Here is a 22,095-nt window from a genome sequence, read left to right as displayed (position 1 = left end):
ACTCGGGGCACATGTCATCGGTGTCCCCCAGGGAGAGGCAGTTTTGCTGTCTAGAAGAAGGAGGTGCAGATGGGGGGCAAAAAGCTGCAGGCAGGTCAGGCGAGCAATGGTCAGAAGGGGTAGAATGGCAGACTGAGGCCAAGTGACCCTTCTTGCCTCATTTGTGGCACACAGCGGAGCGGAAATGGCAGGAGGAGCAGAGATGGCAGCCTCCACAGCTGAGGCAGTTCCGGCCATCCTTGTGCGAGAGAGTTTGTAAGCGGTCAATGGTCAAGTCCAATTCTGACTTGAAATTGTCGGAGGCTTGCTGGTGGTGAACTGTAGAGGCAGGAAACGGTTGAGCCGGAGGCTGAGGGAGACAACAAAAATCAGGCGTGGACTGGTCAGCCATTTCGTATGCGCGGGCTTCGTCCACAACAATCTTGAGGGTTAGCTCAGAGCGAGAGAGAATGCGTCTATGCAGATGGACATCTCTGAGGCCGTAGATAAACTGTTTGAGTAGTGCCTCATCAAGATCTGAGAACTCGCAGCTAATGGCAGCAGGCCTGAGTGCAGCCACATAGTGGCTGATAGATTGTCCTTCTGCTTGGACACAGCGGCGGAAGAATTGTTGCCGCGCAAACCGGGATGGAGCAGGTTCGTAGTGGGTCTTGAGCTTAGTCAGAAGTGTGTCCCACGGCAGAGTATGAAGTAGGGGCAGATAGAGCCCTAGCAGTAGCAAACATCTCCGGTCCACAGTAGTTTAAGAAAATGCCTCTCTTCCGGTCAAGAGAGAGATTAGTGAGATCATGGGCTAAAAGAAACCATTCAAAGCATTCAAGGAATGTGTCCCATGCTTCAGCCTCAGGGCGGAAAGGAGAAAAAATTGCAGTGGCAGCCATAGGTATAACTTGGTGGGGGTCCGTTTCACCCGTCCTCGTCGCCAGTTTTAAGTCTTGAGGCGGCAATAAGAGATGAGGTGGCTGTGCAAGTAAACATTTATTAACAAAGTAACTTCTGACAGAACAGGGAAACCCCCATCTGACAGCTATTTATATGGGAAGCTGTCAGACGGGGAACCAATAAGGGACCTGTTTCTTTCCTGCCGGCCGGCAGGCACGTCTGAACCAATCAGAGGCGCCTCGGATAGCGCCAGACACATTAGTGCACTTGACCATGGTATCCTGTTGCGCCGACTGGAGGGGTTGGGGGTCGGGGGCACCGTCTTACGGTGGTTCCGCTCCTACCTTTCCGGCCGGACGCAACGTGTGTTGACAGGGGAGCAGAGGTCGACTCTGTACCCCCTTACCTGTGGGGTGCCACAGGGGTCGGTCCTCTCGCCGCTCCTGTTCAACACATATATGAAGCCGCTGGGTGAGATCATCCGTGGCTTCGGGGTGGGATACCATCTGTACGCTGATGATACTCAGCTGTACATTTCCACCCCGAACCACCCCAACGAGGCCGTCGAAATGATGTCCCGGTGTGTGGAAGCCGTACGGGTCTGGATGGATGACAACCGACTCAAGCTCAACCCCTCCAAGACGGAGTGGCTGTGGGTTCCGGCCCCCCGGTTCAACCAGTTAATTCCATCTCTGGCCATCGGGGGCGTTCAACTTGCCCCGGTGGAGCGGGCGCGCAATTTGGGCGTCCTCCTTGATGCTCGGCTGTCCATGGATGACCATGTGACAGCCGTGGCAAGGGGGGCGTTCCACCAGGTTCGCCTGGTGCGCCAATTGCGCCCCCTATTGGACCGGGATGCCTTGCGCACAGTCACTCATGCGCTGGTGACGTCTCGCCTGGACTACTGTAACGCTCTCTACATGGGGCTTCCCTTGAAATGCACTCATAGACTACAGTTGGTCCAGAACGCGGCCGCGTGGGTGATTATCGGGAGTACAAGGTACTCCCATGTGACACCTCTCCTGCGCGAGCTGCACTGGCTCCCTGTGGTCTACCGGGTGCGTTTCAAGGTTTTGATAACGATCTTTAAAGCGCTCCATGGCTCAGGACCTAGCTACTTGCGGGATCGTATCCTGCCCCATACATCCCTGCGACCAATTCGCTCGCACAGAGAGGGACTCCTCCAGGTGCCGTCCACCAGACAATGTTGGGGGGCGGCGTCTAGGAGTAGAGCCTTCTCTGTCGCGGGCCCAGCCCTGTGGAATGACCTTCCCCCGGATATTAGGATCACCTCCGACCTCCGCGCCTTCCGGATAAAGCTCAAGACGCACCTATTTCAAGTAGCTGGCCTGGCTCAACCATAGTCCGCTCACACTGCTCCTGACGGGTTTTTTAATTTTTGTGACTTTTAGACTTTTATAAGGGGATTTTAAATTATGTTTTAATTTGTCTTTTTATCTTCATACCTCCTCCATGTACACGTGTCTGTTTATTCTTTGTGTGTATTGTCTTTTTCGTTTTTATGTGTTTTATTGTACGCCGCCCCGAGTCCTTCGGGAGAGGGTGCGGCTTAGAAATAAATTTATTATTATTATTATTATTATTATTATTATTATTATTATTATTATTATTATTATTATTATTATTATATGCCCCTTCTCCTGACCACTTCTGTAAGGATGAATTGAGGTCCACGGAAGTCCATTGGTGACTGAAACTGTGAAAATGTGTAGCTGAGACAACTGAATCAGGAAGGGCATTCCAGACTTCGACAACTCTGTTACAGAAATCATATTGTTTACTTTCAATTTTGAAACGATTTACATAGATTTTGAAGCAATTAAAACAGAAAAAGTCATTTACAGGTAGAACATTACTGCCTTACTATATGTAGATAGATGGGATAGGCTGATAGATAAAATAGATAAATATACATAATAAATTATAGATGAGAGAGAGATAAATAGATAGATACTAGATGAATGGAAAGATGGATGGATGGATGGATGGATGGATGGATGGATGGATGGACGGACAGACAGACAAACAGATAGATACTAGCTACTAGTTGGATGGAAAGATAGAACGATAGACACAAGAGGATGGATAGAGAGACAAAGAGAGATTGGATGGATGGATGGATGGATGGATGGACACCACGCTTACCTCCAACATTACTTTTTTCCTGAGAGTAAGTCTTCTGTATACCAAGGGACGTTGAAATTGCTCGAAGCATTCCTCATTTATTCTCTCTCCCTCTCTCCCTCTCTCTCTTTCTCTGGGGGGTGTTGGGTTATCCCCCACACACAGTATTTTCTTCCAGAGAATAAGTCATCTGTGCACAAGGTTTGGTTGAAATTACTCAAGGCATTCCAGAGTTATGTGGGGTTCACACAGACACACACACACAGAGAGACACAGAGACACAGAGGATTTGTGGGCCTTCTTCTGAAAGCCCTCCCCCTTTCCTTCACTACCCTTAATTCCCATCTCTACCTCATGCTGCCCTTGTGCTTCCTCTACACATTGTGTAGACCGGGCCCATCTCCTCTTGCCTGTGGTTGATCTTGGGGCTAGGGGGGTGGGGTAATTGAGTGGGCATGTCCAGCTTAGGACCACTCACCGGCTTCTGCCATGTTTTTTCCTTGCATTGGGTCGAGTGGGCCAAGCCCACACTGGCCCGATGTCTGCGTTTTGCAATGGGTGAACTTGCCTTGATGCCATGTCTGATGCCCTCCCCCCCATTTGACCACTTTTGTCCTAATGGGTGCCCCTCTATATTATAGTTTTGGCAGCTCCCCAGCCTCCTGACCTTAGGAGGGAGCCTCTTTTGTGAGAGTGAGAAGAATTGACCCACAGAAGTTTCCTTGGAAGTTGTGGGAAGTTGATCCTTGGAAGGAGAGCCAGGAGTGTCATCTGTCCAATTGGCAGGGATGTAAAAGAAAAAGGCCACAGGGCAGTCATGAAAAATGTGAGGAGCCAACCTGTGTCGGGTTCGCCCGGTATACGAAAGTTCATGGCCAGAACTTTTATAAAATGTAAAACATTTTATAAAAGTTCTCCCTTAAATTCTGTGACTGTGTAAATTTAACATTCTGAACCCACATTTTTTCCCCACGTGTCCAACATAACCACTTCACCAAAATTCTGAGCCCATTTAATCATACAATCCTTAACCAATTTCTGAATCTCTTTCTAACAGTACATTATGTATTCTTTTAACCTGTTTTGGGCCAGTCTCTTTTATCTGCTTAATCAGTTCCACTTCTTTATCCATAAAGCCGACCCTGCGATCTTCTTCCCATCTCTTCTGTAACTGTATATAATGTAACCAATTTAAAGTAATTCCTTCTTCCAACAGTTGTTCCAAAGTTTTTAACTTCCATTCGTCCCCATCAGCAATAAGCACATCTTTATATAAACAACCCCCGAGTGACTTAGTATTCTTAATCCCCATGGTGTCTGCAAGATCCAACCCAAGCGGTATTTTATAATCCCAATTGGGCCGGTGCTTCTTCCATATTCTCATCAAGGCACTTCGGAGAACATGATTGTTAAACACTTTATCCACCCTATCTTCATAAAAAAGATATGCATGCCATCCCAGAACAAGATCGTGGCCTTCTATATTCAACAGTTCCATTTTTGTTTTCCCAAACCAATCTGCTACATGCGTCAATACCGCAGCTTCATAATACAATCGGAGGTTTGGGAGTCTAAGGCCACCTCTTTCACGAGTACCTTGCATAATCTTCATCTTTACTCTCGGTTTTTTTCTCCTTCCAAACAAATTTATTTAATGCTGCTTGCCATATTAACAAAGTTTTATCTGATTTAAGCACCGGTATCATCTGGAATAAAAAGATGAATCTAGGTAGAATGTTCATTTTAATTGCTGAAATCCTTCCAAGCAAAGATAATTGTAACTTTTTCCACACTTGAAGATCTTTATGGATCTTTTGCCACAACACTTCATAATTATTTAGGAAAAGTTTTGTATTTGATTCTGCGATTTGTATTCCTAAATATTTGACCTTGGAGACTATTTCAAAACCTGCTAAACTTGCAAGTCTCTTTCTTTGAATCTCTGTCATGTTTTTAACCATCATTTTCGTTTTGTTTTGATTTAGTCTAAACCCGGACACCATGCCCGTCCTCCTCATTGACTGCCTAGAGACTGCTCCTGTCTTGTCTAGTGACATTCCCTGCCACTCTGCAAAAGACTCTACACTCAAACAGGTTTTGAACTGGGTGTGGAGGGGGTGGCCCAAGGGGCCTGTCATGTCTGAATTTAAAATGTTTTACTGCAAACGTAGTGAACTGTCTGTAGTAAATGGTTGCCTGCTGTGGGGGGACCAGGTCATTGTTCCACCCAAACTGCGCATTGCAGTATTAGAGGCTTTGCACGTAGGGAATTGTCAGGATGAAGTCTTTGGCCAGGAGTTACGTGTGATGGCCTAACATGGACAGGGAGATTGGCTACCTGCAACCCATGCCAGGAGTCCAGACCAGCTCCACCAGAGGCGCCCGCTAAGGAGTGGGAGAGACCTCAAGCATCATGGTCTAGGGTGCACATAGATTTTGCTGGCCCAGTTCATGGCCAGACTTTCATGGTAGTTGTGGATGCCTACTCGAAATGGCTAGAAGTAGTCCTCATGACTTCTACCATGGCAGAAGCGGTCATCAAGGCACTATGGAGACTTTTCTCCATTCATGTCCTGCCCGATGTCTTGGTCTCTGACAACAGTGTCACTACGTTATTTGTTTTCTACTTGAGCTTCTATTATAAGTTATACTGTAGAGAAGTTTTTCTTATCAGCAATGATTTATTGCACATGCTTCTTAACACGTTTCTAATACATCACACATTCCAGAGACTTCTTCCTTTTTGTTTCTTTTGCTTCTGCCAAAATGTAACAATTAGATAGATTTGTTTTATTTCTATTTTATTATTTTTGTACCAAAGCTTGTTTTTAATTAGAACATGTTCTCGGTTTATTTATCTTTCGCTTCTTGAGGATAAGCTGTTTGGAAAAGTTGTCGATTCCAGACCTCATTAGTTCAGGGTGAAATTTCCCCTGACAATAATTGGTAGCAGGAGGACGGCTTGAAATTTATGGCTTTTTCCTTCCAAGTTATCTTCAAGAGATAAGCTAATTAGAAAGAATGGTTTAGCTGCTGAGGTACGCGTAAATCAACTTTCTAGCCATGCCAAGAAAGAAAAAGAAAAAAGACAGACATGAAACGCGTTCAAAGGTTCCTTTCCTTCTGACACAGAAATGCAAAATTTTTCACGCTGGCTTCCAAGTTTCCAAACTCCAGTAACCGGACTGGGTGAAGACCCTGCTGTGGGGGAAGCTGCTACAGGAGGTGAAATCTACAGACTGAGGTCAGTAAATCTCCCTTCTGATTATGCACGTTCCCAAATCCCTCCAAGAGATTATGAAATACTCAAGGCAAAACTGCGGTATTTCCCGGGTCTCCTCTGGGGTTGGCCGCATCAAGGCGGGACCACTCAGGGGGAATGAAGACAAAACACACAGTCCCCCCTGGTGGAAAAAGTGTCAGGGAAATCAGAACAGAGAGATATGTACACGTCACCAAGATCACGTGATCTTCTCTATTCTACTACTTATGCCACACATGCAAAAATTCTGCAGCCAAGAAGTGAAGCTGCACTGCCATCTCATGGTGAAAATTTATTAGAGCAACAATTAAATAAATTGCAAAAAACCTGGACAGACCTACCTATAAGTCATCCAGATGGTTTATTTAAGGTTTAAGGTTTATTGAATTTATAGACCGCCCCCTCTCCCCGTAGGGACTCGGGGCGGTGTACAGACCGTTCATGTTCAAGACAACAAAACATAACATAAGACATCAAACAAAACAACGCACACATACCGTCTGTGTATAAAACCCAAAACCAATTTAAATAATTAAAACAATTTTAAAACCCGTTTAAAACCCCAATTTAAAATTTAAAAAGCCATCCAGGAGGTTAGTAATAGATGTTCCCTGTAAATACAATTACGATTACAATTAGGCCAGGCCGGCTAATCGAAACAGGTGGGTCTTCAGTTTCTTGCGGAAGGAGCGGAGATCCGAGGTGGTTCTAATATCGGGGGGGAGGTCATTCCAGAGGGTTGGGCCCATCACAGAGAAGGCCCTGTTCCTAGGCACCGCCCGCCCGCACTGTTTAGCGGAAGGTACCCGGAGGAGACCCTCTCTGTGAGAGCGAATTGGTCACAGGGATGTATGGGGTAGAATGCGATCCCGCAGGTAACTAGGTCCCGAGCCATGGAGCGCTTTGAAGATGACGATCAACACCTTGAAACGCACCTGAAAAGCCACAGGCAGCCAATGCAGCTCACGCAGGAAAGGTGTTACATGGGAGTACCTAGTACTCCCCATAATAACCCGCGCGGCTGCATTCTGAACCAGCTGAAGCCTTCGGGTGCATCTCAAGGGGAGCCCCATGTAGAGAGTGTTACAGTAATCAAGACGGGAAGTCACTAGGGCATGGGTGACTGTGCAAAGGGCGTCCCGCTCTAGTAAGGGGCGCAATTGGCGCACCAGGCGAACCTGGTGGAACGCCCCCCTAGCCACGGCTGTCACATGATCATCTAGCGACAGCCAGGAATCTAGGAGGATGCCCAAATTGCGTGCCCTATCCACCAGTTGTTCCCCCCCGATGGCCAGAGATGGAACACATCGGCTAAAGCGGGGCACCGGTAGCCACAGCCACTCCGTCTTGGAAGGGTTGAGCTTGAATCTGTTGTCACCCAGCCAGACCCGCACGGCTTCCAGACACTGGGACATCACCTCGACGGCTTCGTTGGGGTGGTTCGGGGTAGAGATGTACAACTGAGTGTCATCTGCATACAGATGGCACTCAATCCCGAATCTTCGAATGATCTCGCCCAGCGGTTTCATGTATGTGTTGAACAGGAGAGGGGAGAGGACCGACCCCTGTGGCACTCCACACGTGAGCGGCCTCAGGGTCGACCTCTGCTCCCCCGCCAACACACATTGCGTCCAACCGGAGAGGAAGGAGGAGAACCACCGCAAAACGGTGCCCCTCACCCCCATCCCCTCCAGTCGACGCAATAGGATACCATGGTCGATGGTATCGAAAGCCGCTGAGAGATCTAACAGGACCAGATGATCAAGTTGCAATGCTACAAATACCTCCAAAGGTTAAATCTTCAACTCCACCTGGTGGTGTTAGATTTTCCCTAGATGGAACAAGGCAAAGCCAAAGGCAAATGCCAGCCATTCAAGCAAGCCAATTTAATGTTGCCACACAAAGACCAATGGTGCAATTACAGTGCCCCCTGGCTCAACAACCAATTTTTCAACCCCCACAGCAAGTTGTTCAAATGCATATCCCTCAACAGGCATTTTCTGTCACTCCTTTGACTGGTGAGTCAAAATTAAAGGAGTCAGGAGAGAATTATAAAGCCTGGATCAGTGAGATTGCACTCTTGCTTCGCAGAGAAGGTACTCACTGTATGGTTTTTAATCCTCCTGCCCAGCCATGGACTCCTGCAATGAGAGACCTAGAGAATAGGGCATGCACAACTTTGCTCATGTCGATGGACACTGAACTGCAGGTTACTTTTCTGCCTGATGCAACAGCCCAACAAATTTGGCTATTTTGGAAGATTGCTAAGGCCCATTTCAATTGAATCTTCATGTTTGCTCATGTCTGAGTTCCATGGTTCGAAGTTGAAACCTGGTGAACAAATTGGTGGACATTTGACCAAACTGAAAAGAATGAAAAGTGAATTGAGAGAAAGTGGCCACGTTATTGATTATATACAAATGGTCAGCATCATCATTAACTCATTGAATTATGAATGGAAAGATGTCATAGCAAAGATTAACTATGTGCCTATTGCCCAATGCACAGTCAATCATATTTGCAGACTTTTAGTTGAGGAGGAAGCTATCAAATTAGCTACGCCACATCTGCAACGACCCCCAGTGTCAAAAGCTCCAGCTAGACGTCCCTTTCGAGGAGGAGGTTATGCTCCAAGGATGCCAAGATGCTACACCTGCAACCGTGTGGGACATGACACCCGGGATTGTCCCCAACAAGTTCCAGCTTCCGTCACATACCAGCCCAGAGGAACAGACTCCAGAGGCAGAGGTAGAGGCGGAAGACAAGGTCGTCATGGTCTAAGGCGTGATCCACAAGCTCCACTCGCAACATTGGCCATAACCAACGTTCCACAACCTGATCCAAAGTACGACAGACGTCTTTTGTGGACTTTAGATAGTAGAGCAGCTGTACACGTTACCCACAGAAAGGAACTTTTCACAAAGATGGGTGAGCCAAAGCGTGAATATCGAGAATTGTACTCCTTCTCCAACCACACTTGTAAGGTCATGGGAAAAGGAACTGTTTACATTGAAGAGCTCGATACATTCATCCCTGATGTTTATTACATACCTTCAGCAACCAGCAATTTGCTTAGTCAAAGCCATTTGTCTAGAGAGTTAAAGTTCCAGGTTCACCACCTCGAGAAAGAAAGTTACATAGTTAAAGATGGAGATATTGTTGCTGAAACCATGCTGATTGGTGGTGTTTATTACTTAAAGCCAAAGCCAAAAGGGCAAGCACAGGCAAGTATGCAAACTCCAAAAAGGGACAGCACAGGCCCAGAGAGAGTTGGTTCAGAGAGAGAACCCGTTGCTATGCCAAAGGCTCCTAAAGCCTACAAACGGAGAAAACAGAAGCAGGTTGCTCAGAGCAAGCCTGAGGTTCCTCATGAAACTGTTAAAGTTGAGAATTCACTAACTGGTAAACCTTTGCATTCCAGGTGTATCCACAAGTGGCATAGAAGATTGGGGCATGCCAGTTTCCATGTTCTTAGAAAGATGCCAGAGTTCGCAAAAGGTTTGGAACTAAAGGGGTGTAAGGTGTTTTTGGATTGTGCAGTTTGCAGGAAAGCTAAATCCAAGACAGCTACAATTCCCAAACACGCTACACACCTGTCAACACGCATTTTTGATTTGGTACACACTGACATAGTGGGTCCTTTCCCACCATCATTTGGTGGTAGAAAGTATTTTCTAATAATTGTAGATAATCACTCTAGATATGGATTTGTATATCCTATGAGAGAGAAATCTGAGACCTTTCAGATCTTTAAAGACTTTGCAGCTTTTGTTTCTACACAATACCAAGTTCGCATCGCCAGAATCCAGAGTGACCGTGGTGCAGAATTCATGTCTCAGCGTTTCCAGGACTGGATGCGTAAGAATGGAATTCTTCATCAGACATCCGCTCCATATACACCGGCTCATAACAGAGTCGTAGAAAGAAGACAAGGAGGTCTGCAAACCATGATGCGTTGTCTCCTAGAAGATGCCAACCTCGGTAGCATATACTGGGGTGAAGCAATCAAATATGCAAATTACATTGTCAACCATACTTGGAGCAGTGTAATCAATCAAACTCCTTTCTACATGCTGTATGGCTACAAGCCTGATCTCAAGAACCTTCACATTTTTGGTTCATACGCTATGGTGAACACTCCCATAACTCTAAGAAGAAAGGGAGGTCCAGTAGCAAAGAGACTGAGATTTATGGGTATTGATGATAACTCAAAATGGTGCAAATTTATTGATCCTAAACATGTGATTGTCATTTCACAATCTGCTAATTTTGAGGAAGATATTTATTGGTCCAGGATTCATTCCAATGATCCTGGAGTTTATTTTCCTAGAGATGATGTTCCAGATGCCACGCAGCCTGATGACAATTCACAGGCAGATATTCCTTCTACCAGTTCTTCACAACCTGATGTTCCGTCTTCGCAAGCTGCGGATGCTGATGCTAGCGCCGAACATGAGGACGAGGATGACGACGAAGAAGAAGACTGGACTGTTGTTCCGAGACGTTCCAAGAGGGTCACAAAAGGAATCCCTCCACAACGATATTCGTGGCAACTGACAAAAACACCATTGCCTTTGATTTGCAACGTTACTCTTCCTCCTGAGACATTCACACAAATCAGCTTCCTGATTCAGAGCAAGACAAATGGTATGATGCAATGCAGGATGAAATGGACAGTTTAAAGAAACTTAATGTATTTACACCTGCAAAACCTCCAGCAAATAAGAAAGTCATTGGCACCCGATGGGTCTACAGAATCAAGAAGAAACCGAATGGTGAGTCTTTATACAAAGCCAGACTTGTAGCTCAGGGTTTCGCTCAACGTTATCCTGAGGACTACACAAATACTTACTCACCAACAGCCAGAACTGAAAGTGTAAAAATTGCTTTAACCTCTGCAACTATTCTTGGTTTAGAAGTTTTTCAATTTGATGTGGACACAGCTTATCTACATGCAGACCTAGATGAAGAGATCTATGTGAGAAGCCCTCCAGGATTCCGAAAGCAAGAAGGGGATACCTGGTTCCTGAACAAAAGTCTTTATGGTCTGAAACAGTCAGGTTTAATGTGGTACTTATGTCTTACTGACAAACTAAATTCAATGGGCTTTATTAAGTCCGAAACTGATGAATGCGTGTTCACAAAAAGATCTAACAATGCATATGAGATAATTCTTGTTTATGTTGATGACATTGTTTACATTGGTCCAAATAAGAAAATGAGTGAGATTTTTGCTAAAAGTTTGCAGAGATACTTCACATTGAAATCTTTAGGACACATTAGCACTTATTTAGGTGTTCAGATTGAAAAAACACAGAAGGGGTTTAGTCTTTCACAAGAGGAGAAAATTGACCACATTCTGCATCATTGCAACATGAAAGATGCTAACACAACAAAGACACCCATGCAAACAGATTTTCACAACTTAACACATGATGCAAGTCCTGAGTTCGAGGATCAAACACTTTATCGTTCAGTCATTGGTTCACTATTATACATTAGTAGTTGGACCAGACCCGACATTGCACTTAGTGTTAATCTTTTATCACGACACGTAGGTAAAGCAACACAATTTCATTGGGCATGCATTAAGAAGTTGTTGAAATACCTGAAACACACTAAACCAGTGTTTCTCAAACTTTTTTTAACCATCGCCCCCTTAAGACACAATTTGATTTGCCACCGCCCCCTAAAGATTATTTAATTGTATAATATACAAAATGTATTAAATTGCAAAATGTATTACATGTAAATAAATTTTAATGGTGCAGAAGAATGTTTGATAAACTCAACTTTCATTCAGAACTTTTAATGAGATGGATGACACTGATGTTTCGCAACCAATTCACTCACTCTAGGATCGATGTTGCTTAGAAGTAGTCTCAAATCTCCCCTTTTTACAATTTGCAGGCGATTTCTTTGCTTGGTAAGAAGTTTAGAAACCGCACTAAATCCGCGTTCAGCCATGTAAGATGATGGGAAAGCAAGAAAATAAAGTTTAATTGCCTCCCACAAATTTGGATATCTTTCAGGAATTTCTTTCTGCAACCAAAAATCCGCGTACGATTTTTTGAAGAGAGGTTTCAATTCAAAGTCGTTCTTTACAGCAATTAAGTCTTCTTGAATTACAAGATTAGTGTCACTTCCACAAACATAAGTAAATGGATTTAGCACCCAGTCCGGGATTTCCATATTTATAAGATCTTGGTATCTTTCAATCATGTTCTCCTGCAGAGATTTCAAATGATCACAATAAATCAAGAGGTCGTCATCTACTATAGAAGTATCAGTGTCAGCAATTTGTAGTTTAAGAGTTGGAAAATGAGACAAATTCCAACGACCAATGTTTTCTCTGAAGAAACGCAGCTTTTCTATGAAATTACAAATTTTAGATTTTGCCTTAATGAGGCTTATATCATCACCTTGTAATTGCAAATTTAAATCATTGAATATACAGAATAAATCAGTTAAATACGCAATATCCGTTTTGCATGCCAAGAGATCATCACTCAAATCACTGCATTTATTTTCCTGTAAAAATTGCACGACTGTGTCGAACAGAGAATAAAATCGTTTAAAACAGTTTCCTTTGGATAACCATCTCACCTCGGTATGTAGAAGGAGACGGTCAAATTCTTCGCTATTCTCAACACATAATTGACGTAATATTTGAGAATTGAGGGGTTGATTCTTAGTTTTATTCACTGATTTTACAACAATGCTGAGGGAATTATGAAGACGACAGCTCAAGTTTTTGGCAACCAAATGCTGTCGATGAATTACACAATGTATCGTAAAAACGTCTGGTACTGCCTTTTTTAAATAAGAAAGAAATCCCTTGTGTTTTCCTGTTAATGCGGGAGCACCATCTGTAGCACAAGCAATGATGTTTTTCATTGGTATATCTTGTTCTTTGAAGAATTGTTCAACTACCGTAAAAATAGACGCACCTCGAGTGTCTGTTTCCAACTCCTTAGCAAACAGTAATTCTTGCATTACTTCATTATCTTTAATAAAACGAGCATAACCCAAGAGCAGTGCTTCATTGCCTGGTAGCGTAGATTCATCCAGTTGCAGGCCAAATCTTTGTTTTTTCAGAATATCACACAAACTTTCTTCAATATCTTCAGCCATTTCATCAATTCTTCTTTGAACAGTATCATCACTGAGAGGAATAGATTTGGTGATGACACTAGGAGAGCTATGATGTACTACTGTGCGCAACACTTCTTCTACGACAGGTAAAAGAAGCTTCTCTCCAATTGAATGCGGATTCCCTGATTTAGCAATTAGTTTGGCAATATTGTAAGAACAAACGAGTCCATCATCAGCTTTTTGTGTTTGTTTTGTCAGAAAAGAGACGATAGATTTTCTTTGCCTTAATTTGTCTCTTAAAGCTTGAAAGTACGATAGATCTTTGTTCACCTTATCAGGATGCATTTTTTTAAGGTGTTCAGCGAGTGTTCATCGCCTCGTTAGAGAGTTCTTTCTCACAAATAAGACACAAAGGCTTTTGATCATTATGAGGAACAGTAAATAAAGCCGAATTTCAAATATTCAACTGAATACTGTCTGCACTTTTTCTTTGATGTGTTCTGAGACATAACTTCGGTAACCAAAAAAATCTGAAAAAAAATATACGGTGTTATCAACTTACTATAAATATTAAGAAACCTTACATGCAAACTACCTAATGTAATAACCTAACAATACTAATTGATAAATAAAAAAACCAGGGGCTCGTAACATAAAGCCGATCGCAAAAGTCGTTTGCATTTGCAAACTTGTAAGTGGCTTTGCGCCTACTTGCAAATGCTTGTAACATAAAGCTTCTTGCTTTGTTTTGTAACCACTTGCTTTATTGATATAGGAAAGTATATCGATGTCAGTGTCGATGCACTTTAACAGCTGCGATCCAGTGGAAAATTCATAGAGATATAAATGGAAATTTGTTTGCTTTCTATAGAAAAATAGAATTCTATTTATATATCTGTGGATTTTCCCTCTGGGAAGGTACCCTGTGGAAACGCCATAGCATAGACAGGTGAAAAATATATTAATTGAATTTTTGATAGAATACAATAGATATTTGATCGAATTCTTTTCATAACTCTATATGGTCTTTTTCACCGGTAGATCTATGAACATGATGTCATAGAAGTATTAGGAAATTCCATTGATAACTCTATGGCTTTTTCTTCATTCTCATCGATGAATCATAGAAAGGTGACTTTGCAAGCGCCTCCAGCTGCATGCAAATTTGCAAACGGCTTTGCAAGCGGATTGGAGGTTTATGTTACATTGCCAAAAGCAAGTGGTTGCATTTTTTACGTTTGCGTGTGGCTATGCAAGCAGTTGCAAGAAAAAACTCAAGACCCACCTTTTTCAATTATCTGGCCTGGTTCAACCATAATTCCATCTTATTCCTCCTGACAGTCTTTTTAAATCAGTGATTTTAAACTGGGGTATTTTAATTCCTAATCTCATTATTATTATTTATGTATTGTAATGGTTGCTACCTCCTCCATGTAATATATATATGTGCTTTTATTTATTGTACGCCACCCCGAGTCCCTTGTGGAGAGGGAGCGGCTAACAAATCAAATAAATAAATAAAAATAATTATGTTACAGGAATGTTTGCAAGTGCTTGCTATATCCTAGTTTTCAAGCAGCTTAGCTTTTATGTTACGAGCCCCAGAAACAATAGGCCAGCTTTATGACTGAACTCTATTAATTTATAACAAGATATTGAAGCACGGATGTTGTAATCTTGTACATCGACTTATACAAAATATTTATTTAAATTCTATATCAATAACAATAGTTCTAACGGTTAGAACGACCATAGAGGTGGTCAAACACTCACCTTATCTTAGGATGGCTGATAGTACAATTAATTTGAAAATCCGTCGATTAACAACATCATCCCGGTGGAAAAAGCCATAGAGTTATCAATAGAATTTTACAATATTTCTATGGAAATCTATTCATAACTCTATGGTAGTAATTACTGGGCATCTCCGACGTCTGACACACAAATGACAATCTGTAACGTGATTGGCTGTTCAGACAGAAGGGAAGGACGTATCCGAAACTGGCATTTTCGCTCGTCAGATGTGCCAAGGACGCCTAAACTCTAAGGAAGAAGACCCAGCAACCCCCAGCAGCACAGCCATAGAAATTTAAATAGAATACCATAGAAATTTGATCGCCTTTCTATGAGATTCTATTGAAATTTCTATTCCTTGTGCTACTGCGGAAGCCTCCATTCCTGGCGCAGTGAAAGGAGGCTGACTCACACAGCAGTCACTGCGCGCGGCAAACACTAGACCCCCAGTAGCACAGCCATAGAAATTTGAATAGGATATCATAGAAATTTGATCAGCATTCTATGGGATTTTATTGAATTTTCTATTCCTTGCGCTACTGGGGACGCAATGTTAGACCCAAGACTGACTAAGGAAGTGCACATTCGCTCGTATGAAAGCCATGTTTCCAACAGCAACGATCGGTGTTGCAGGTTTGCCCGCGTGCCACGCGCAATGACTGCTGTGTGAGTCCGCCTAGTCACAGAACAAGTAATAAATAGAATTTGTTCAACGCCCCCTTCTGTACGTTCAACGCCCCCATGTAAGGCGGAACTTCCTACCGCCCCCTTGCACTTCTTTAATGCCCCCCAAGGGGGCGATACGGACCACTTTGAGAAACACTGCACTAAACACATGAAGTTATTGCTAGAACCAACACACACTGATTATTCAGAGTTATGCTGTTAGATTCTGATTGGGCAAGTGATAAGAAATCACACAAAAGCACTTCTGGTTACATGATGTTCCTGAATGGATGTCCTGTTTGCTGGCAGGTGAGAAAACAGAGTTTTGTTTCATGTTCATCTACTGAAGCTGAATATGCTTGTGTTTCAGATGCATGTAATTCTCTAATGTGGTTTGATGCTTTGATCACAGATATCTGGACACGTCCGATTCGACCAATCACCGTGATGGAAGATAATGTATCTGTGGTTTATATTTCTGAGTCACATTTCACAGGTTCTAGGTCCAGACACATTGACATTCGTTATCAAAACACAAAGCAATTAGTTAAACAAGGTTTTGTTAAATTGCAATATGTTTCTACACATGATCAGATTGCTGACATGCTCAGCAAACCACTTCCAGCAGTTCAACACGAGTATCTGTGAAAGAAGATGTGCCTTAATTGATGATTTGATGACATCAGCCCAAGTGACAAAAGAAGGGGTGTTATACTGTAGAGAAGTTTTTCTTATCAGCAATGATTTATTGTGCATGCTTCTTAACACGTTTCTAATATATCACACATTCCAGAGACTTCTTCCTTTTTGTTTCTTTGTTCGTCTTCCAAAGAAGGCGGACAACATTTGCTTCTGCCAAAATGTAACAATTAGATAGATTTGTTTTATTTCTATTTTATTATTTTTGTATTAAAGCTTGTTTTTAATTAGAACATGTTCTCGGTTTATTTATCTTTCGCTTCTTGAGGATATGCTGTTTGGAAAAGTCGTGGATTCCAGACCTCATTAGTTCAGGGTGAAATTTCCCCTGACAAACAGGCCCCAATTTATGGCCATGCAGTTCAAGACCTACTTAGCAGTGCAGGGAATCAGACATGCCCTGGTCGCTCCATTCCATCCGGCCTCCAATGGTCAGGCGGAGAGAATGGTGAGATCTGCAAAAGAGGCCCTATCCAGGATGGGGCCGGGAGATTGGCAAACATGAGTTGAGCAAGTCCTCCTCATACAGCACATCATGCCAAGTACTATGTTAGCGTTCTAAATACCATGCAGAATTAAATCATTGTCCAAGGCAAAGTTATCCTTAAAGGTCCAATTTATTCGTACAGGCAAGTTAGCACGTCTATGGAAAATTCCAACACTGATTTACATCCTGGAATTCCACCCAGTTGAAAGTTCATGATCTATCCCCACACCCACAAATCCATCACATGTTCCAATCATCATCTTCCACGCTGGCATCTACACCCCTCTGCTTCCGGTCAGGTGTCGAGGTGCGGAGACAAAAGATGACCTTGAGCTTCTACAAAAGAATGACAAAAATACATTCCACAATCCTACTCCTTTCTATTCCCCCCTCCCAACTACTACACTAATGAAACAGCATAGAAAATTATAAGAAAGTGTGGCAGGCCAAAGATCCTAAAAAGAACATAACTACAGGCTTGACAGGCGGCCTCTCCTCAAAAGAAAAACGTTTCCTGCAAAGAGAATAACATAAAAGTTAACATAACAAAATTAACCACCTCTCCTCCACCCAGGGGAACCCTTTGACTTCTCGGGAAACTTCCCATTGAATTGCTTTACTAACTTCTCCTCTTTTTGGTTCCCACTTTTCACCCAAGTAGCTTCAGACCAAGGGTAACCCTTCCAATGCACTAAGTACTGTAAGTGACCCCTATTCAGCCTGGAATCTACAATTTTTCCCACCTCAGATTGTGTTTCCCCTTCTATCACTACAGGAGGAGATTGAGCTTGGGTGGATGCTCTTCTGTTAGACCCAATTACTGGTTTCAACAAGCTACAATGAAATCCTGGGTCAATTTCCCCTAGACTTCTGGGTAGACTGAGTTGAACTGTAACTGGGTTAACTATCTTCACTATTGGGAATGGACCTAGAAATTTTGGACCCAATTCCTTGCTAGGCATTCCTAATCTTATGTATTTGGTAGACACAAAAACTTTGTCCCCCACACGGTAGGGGTTTTGGAGCAAGCGATGTTGATGGTGAGCTTGCTTCTGGTAGGCTTCTGCCACAACTGTTAGAGCCTTCTTCATATTCTCCCATCCTTTCTTTAGCATGTCCATCCATTCACTCAAAGACATGGAGGAAGGAAGTTCTCTAGGCAACTCAGGCATGGCAACAACTTCCATGCTGCTGGTAATCTGGAAAGGAGTAAATCCAGTGCTGCTGTGGACTGCATAGTTGTACGCCACTTCAGCGAAGGGTAGCAAGTCCAACCACTTGTCTTGCTGATAGTCCACAAAACACCAGAGGTATTGTTCCACCATCGCATTGGCTCCCTCTGCTGCGCCATTCATGCTGGGATGAACCTCTGAGCTCAGTTCTTGTGTGGACCCAATGGATCTCAGGACCTCTCTCCAGAACTTGGCTGTGAACTGGACTCCGCGGTCTGAAATGATCCTCTTGAGTACTCCATGCAGGCGATAAATGTGTTTCACAAACATTTTTGCTAATTCGTTTGCAGATGGCAATCCTGAGCAAGCAATGAAGTGTGCCTGCTTAGAACCCAAATCAATAACTGTCCAGATTACTTTATGCCCACTGCTGTCTGGGAGTTCCACGATGAAGTCCATTGTGACCTCTTCCCATGGCCGTTTAGGGCTCTCTGCTGCAGGTGCTGTAGGTTCTGGGCTCTTGGATTCAATCATCCACGGCTGGCCTTGTTCCTCCTCCGAGGCCTCCCCCTTGGTAGGACTCTTTGTCACCTGAAGTTGGGGATCCTCTTCCAGAGGTCGGTTGGGCATTTCCCCCTCCGAGGCCTCCCCCTTGGTAGGACTCTTCATCACCTTTAGTTGGGGATACTCCTCTGGAGATTGTTTGCCCTTTTCCTCCTCTGAGGCCTCCCCCTTGGTAGGACACTTCGTCACCTTAAGTTGGGGATCTACACCCCTCTGCTTCCGGTCAGGTGTCAAGGTGCGGAGACAAAAGATGACCTTGGCTTCTATAAAAGAATGACAACATACATTCCACAATCCTACTCCTTTCTATTCCCCCCTCCCAACTACTACACTAATGAAACAGCATAGAAAATTATAAGAAAGTGTGGCAGGCCAAAGATCCTAAAAAGAACATAACTACAGGCCTGACATACTACCACTGGGAGAAGCCCTTCTGAGCTTCAAATGGGTCACCGACTAAGGTCCCACTTAGACCAGCTACACCCAAACCACTCTGCTGCATCGCCCCCAGATTCGACAAGCAAAATAAGGAACTTTAGCGTAGGGGATTCAGTTTACGCCCACAACTACACGGGGGGAACTCTGTGGATTCCTGCCATGGTAATAGGCATCACCGGACCTCGCTCTTACCTAGTAGAGCTGGAGGACGGTCGGAATTGGAGACAGCACGTTGACCAATTCCGTGGCCGCCTCTCCAACTCCAATTTTAGGCAACCAGAGGTAACTCCTGCACGAGTTAGCCAAAGCCCTACCCAAAAGGAGCACAAAGTCACTCCTTCCACAGACAACTCAAAGGTACCAGGGCACTTATCTGTTAGTGTTTCAGGCCCGCAGCGAGCTCTGAGCGAACTGGCTCTAGAAGCTCCAGCTGCGGCCTGGGGGAACTTCCAGGAGCTTCCTCCAGGCGAAGCCGCAGAGTCAATAGGTCAGTACGACCTGACTGAAGAACAGCCACCAACTGAACTGTGCAGGTCTGGGCAAGACATCAGAAAGCCCGCCTACCTGCATGACTACATCACAAGTCAATACAATACAATACAATACAATACAATACAATACAATACAATACAATAGTAGAGTTGGAAGGGACCTTGGAGGTCTTCTAGTCCAAGCCCCTGCCTAGGCAGGAAACCCTATACCATTTCAGACAGATGGCTATCCAACATCTTCTTAAAGACTTCCAGGGTTGGGGCATTCACAACTTCTAGAGACAAGTCGTTCCACTGGTTAATTATTCTCACTGTCAGGAAATTTCTCCTCAGTTCTAAGTTGCTTCTCTCCATGATTAGTTTCCACCCATTGCTTCTTGTTCTACCCTCAGGTGCTTTGGAGAATAGTTTGACTCCCTCTTCTTTGTGGCAACCTCTGAGATATTGGAACAATGCTATCATGCCTGTCAGGCCTGTAGTTATGTTCTTTTTAGGATCTTTGGCCTGCCACACTTTCTTATAATTTTCTATGCTGTTTCAATAGTGTAGTAGTTGGGAGGGGGAATAGAAAGGAGTAGGATTGTAGAATGGATTGTTGACATTCTTTTGTAGAAGCCAAGGTCATCTTTTGTCTCAGCACCTCGACACCTGGCCGGAAGAAGATGGGTGTACATGCCAGCGTGGAAGATGATGATTGGAACATGTGATGGATTTGTGGGTGTGGGGAGAGATCATGAACTTTCAACTAGGTGAACTTACAGGATGTAATTCAGAGTTGAAATTTCCATAGCCGTACTAACATGCCTGCGGAATAAATTGCACCTTAAAGGATGTTTTGCCTTGGACAATGATTTATTTCTGCATGGTATTTAGAACCCTAACATTATTTCAACTCTCTACTTTAAAAATATTTCACTAGCTCCCTCCCCCTATCAAGGGGGAAGGGCTGGTGATGGAAGATCTGGTGATGGGGTCTCGGCATTCCCAATGCTGACCGGGACAGCGTAAATATCAGCGAAGAATTAATGAGAAGCTTTTGGTGATAAGAAGCTGAGTGCGGAACTTCAAAGGCAATGGAATGCTGCTTCCAGTTTAATTGCATCAGGAGGAATGCAGGAGGAGATACGACAAGACGAAGGAAGGTGGCAGAAATATTTCTTCAGCAAATTGTGAGTGCATGCTCCCCCTCCTTCCCCCCAGCTTGGAAACAAGGCTTGGGAAAAAAAAAAACCTAGAACAGAGGTTTGGGCTCCTTCCAGACGGCAATAAATGAAATGGCTTGTCACCCTGCAGCTAGCTGGGAGAAGGATTCCCTTTCAAAATGGGAATTTCAAAGGAGGCAGGAAGAAGGAATTTTTCCAGCATCTGTCACTTGCAAGCCACCACAAATGGGGCTGCAACCAGTAAATGAAGCAAATTGGGCAGTAAATTGGGCTTTCCTCCCAGGACTTGGATGGAAGAGATGCTACTTACCAACTCCTTTGCCATCAGCATGGGGAAATGCTCCAAGCCAGTAGGGGGCACCTACTTGGCCCATAACTCCTCCAAGCCAGCAGGAGGGTCCTTGGCACGTAAAACCCCCTAGCCAGCCATCATTGGTTGAGCTGCAACCTGTGAAGCAGGCAACCCCGGGATGGGTCTTAACCCCAGGTCATGGATGGGAGGGATGCCAGTGGGCACCTGCCCTCCCTCAGCAGATGGCACCATGGCAGAAAGCTGGGCAGTGGCCAACCGAGGGATTGACCTCCCCACCGGTTCCAGTCTCCCCTGCAAGGCCCAAAAAGGTTCTTACCAGACCTTCCTACAGAGAAGAAATCTCCATGGAAGAAGGGATTACCAAACAGAGGCCTGCATTGTGGATGGCGGGAAAATGTGCACCTGCAAGGCCCCAAGTGGTTCTTACCCCACCTTCCTACAGAGTAGCAATCACCAACATGGAAGAAGGGATTACCAAAGCCAGGCCTGCAAGATGGGAAGCGGGACAAGGTGCATCTGCAATGCCCCAAAAGGTTCTTACTCCACCTTCCTACAGAGAAGCAATCTCCACCATGGAAGAAGTGTTTACCAAGGGGGCAGCTGCAAGTTGGAGAGCAAGGCAGTGTGATGAAACGGTTCCTGAGTTTAGAGATGTAACTAGGTTCCATTCCTCGTGGGGGCCAATTAAATGCCACCATTGTTGTCAACTTGGCCACAGAGCATCAGAGTGCTTGGCTCCAGCCCCAATGCCACAAACGTGCGCACCAACCACCATGGCGGTAAAGAGAGGGTCCCAGATGCCACCACAGAAGAGTCATCTGGGCCAACAACCTCTGGAAGAGGATCCCCAACTTAAGGTGAGGAAGTGTCCTACCAAGGGGGAGGCCTCGGAAGAGGAAAAGGGCAGACATTCTCCGGAGGAGG

The sequence above is a fragment of the Natrix helvetica genome (assembly GCF_964273705.1).
Source record: "Natrix helvetica genome assembly, chromosome: W".
NCBI classification, from domain to species: Eukaryota; Metazoa; Chordata; class Lepidosauria; order Squamata; family Natricidae; genus Natrix; species Natrix helvetica.
The sequence above is the reverse complement of the archived record's forward strand: the minus strand, read 5'-3'. Positions refer to the sequence as shown.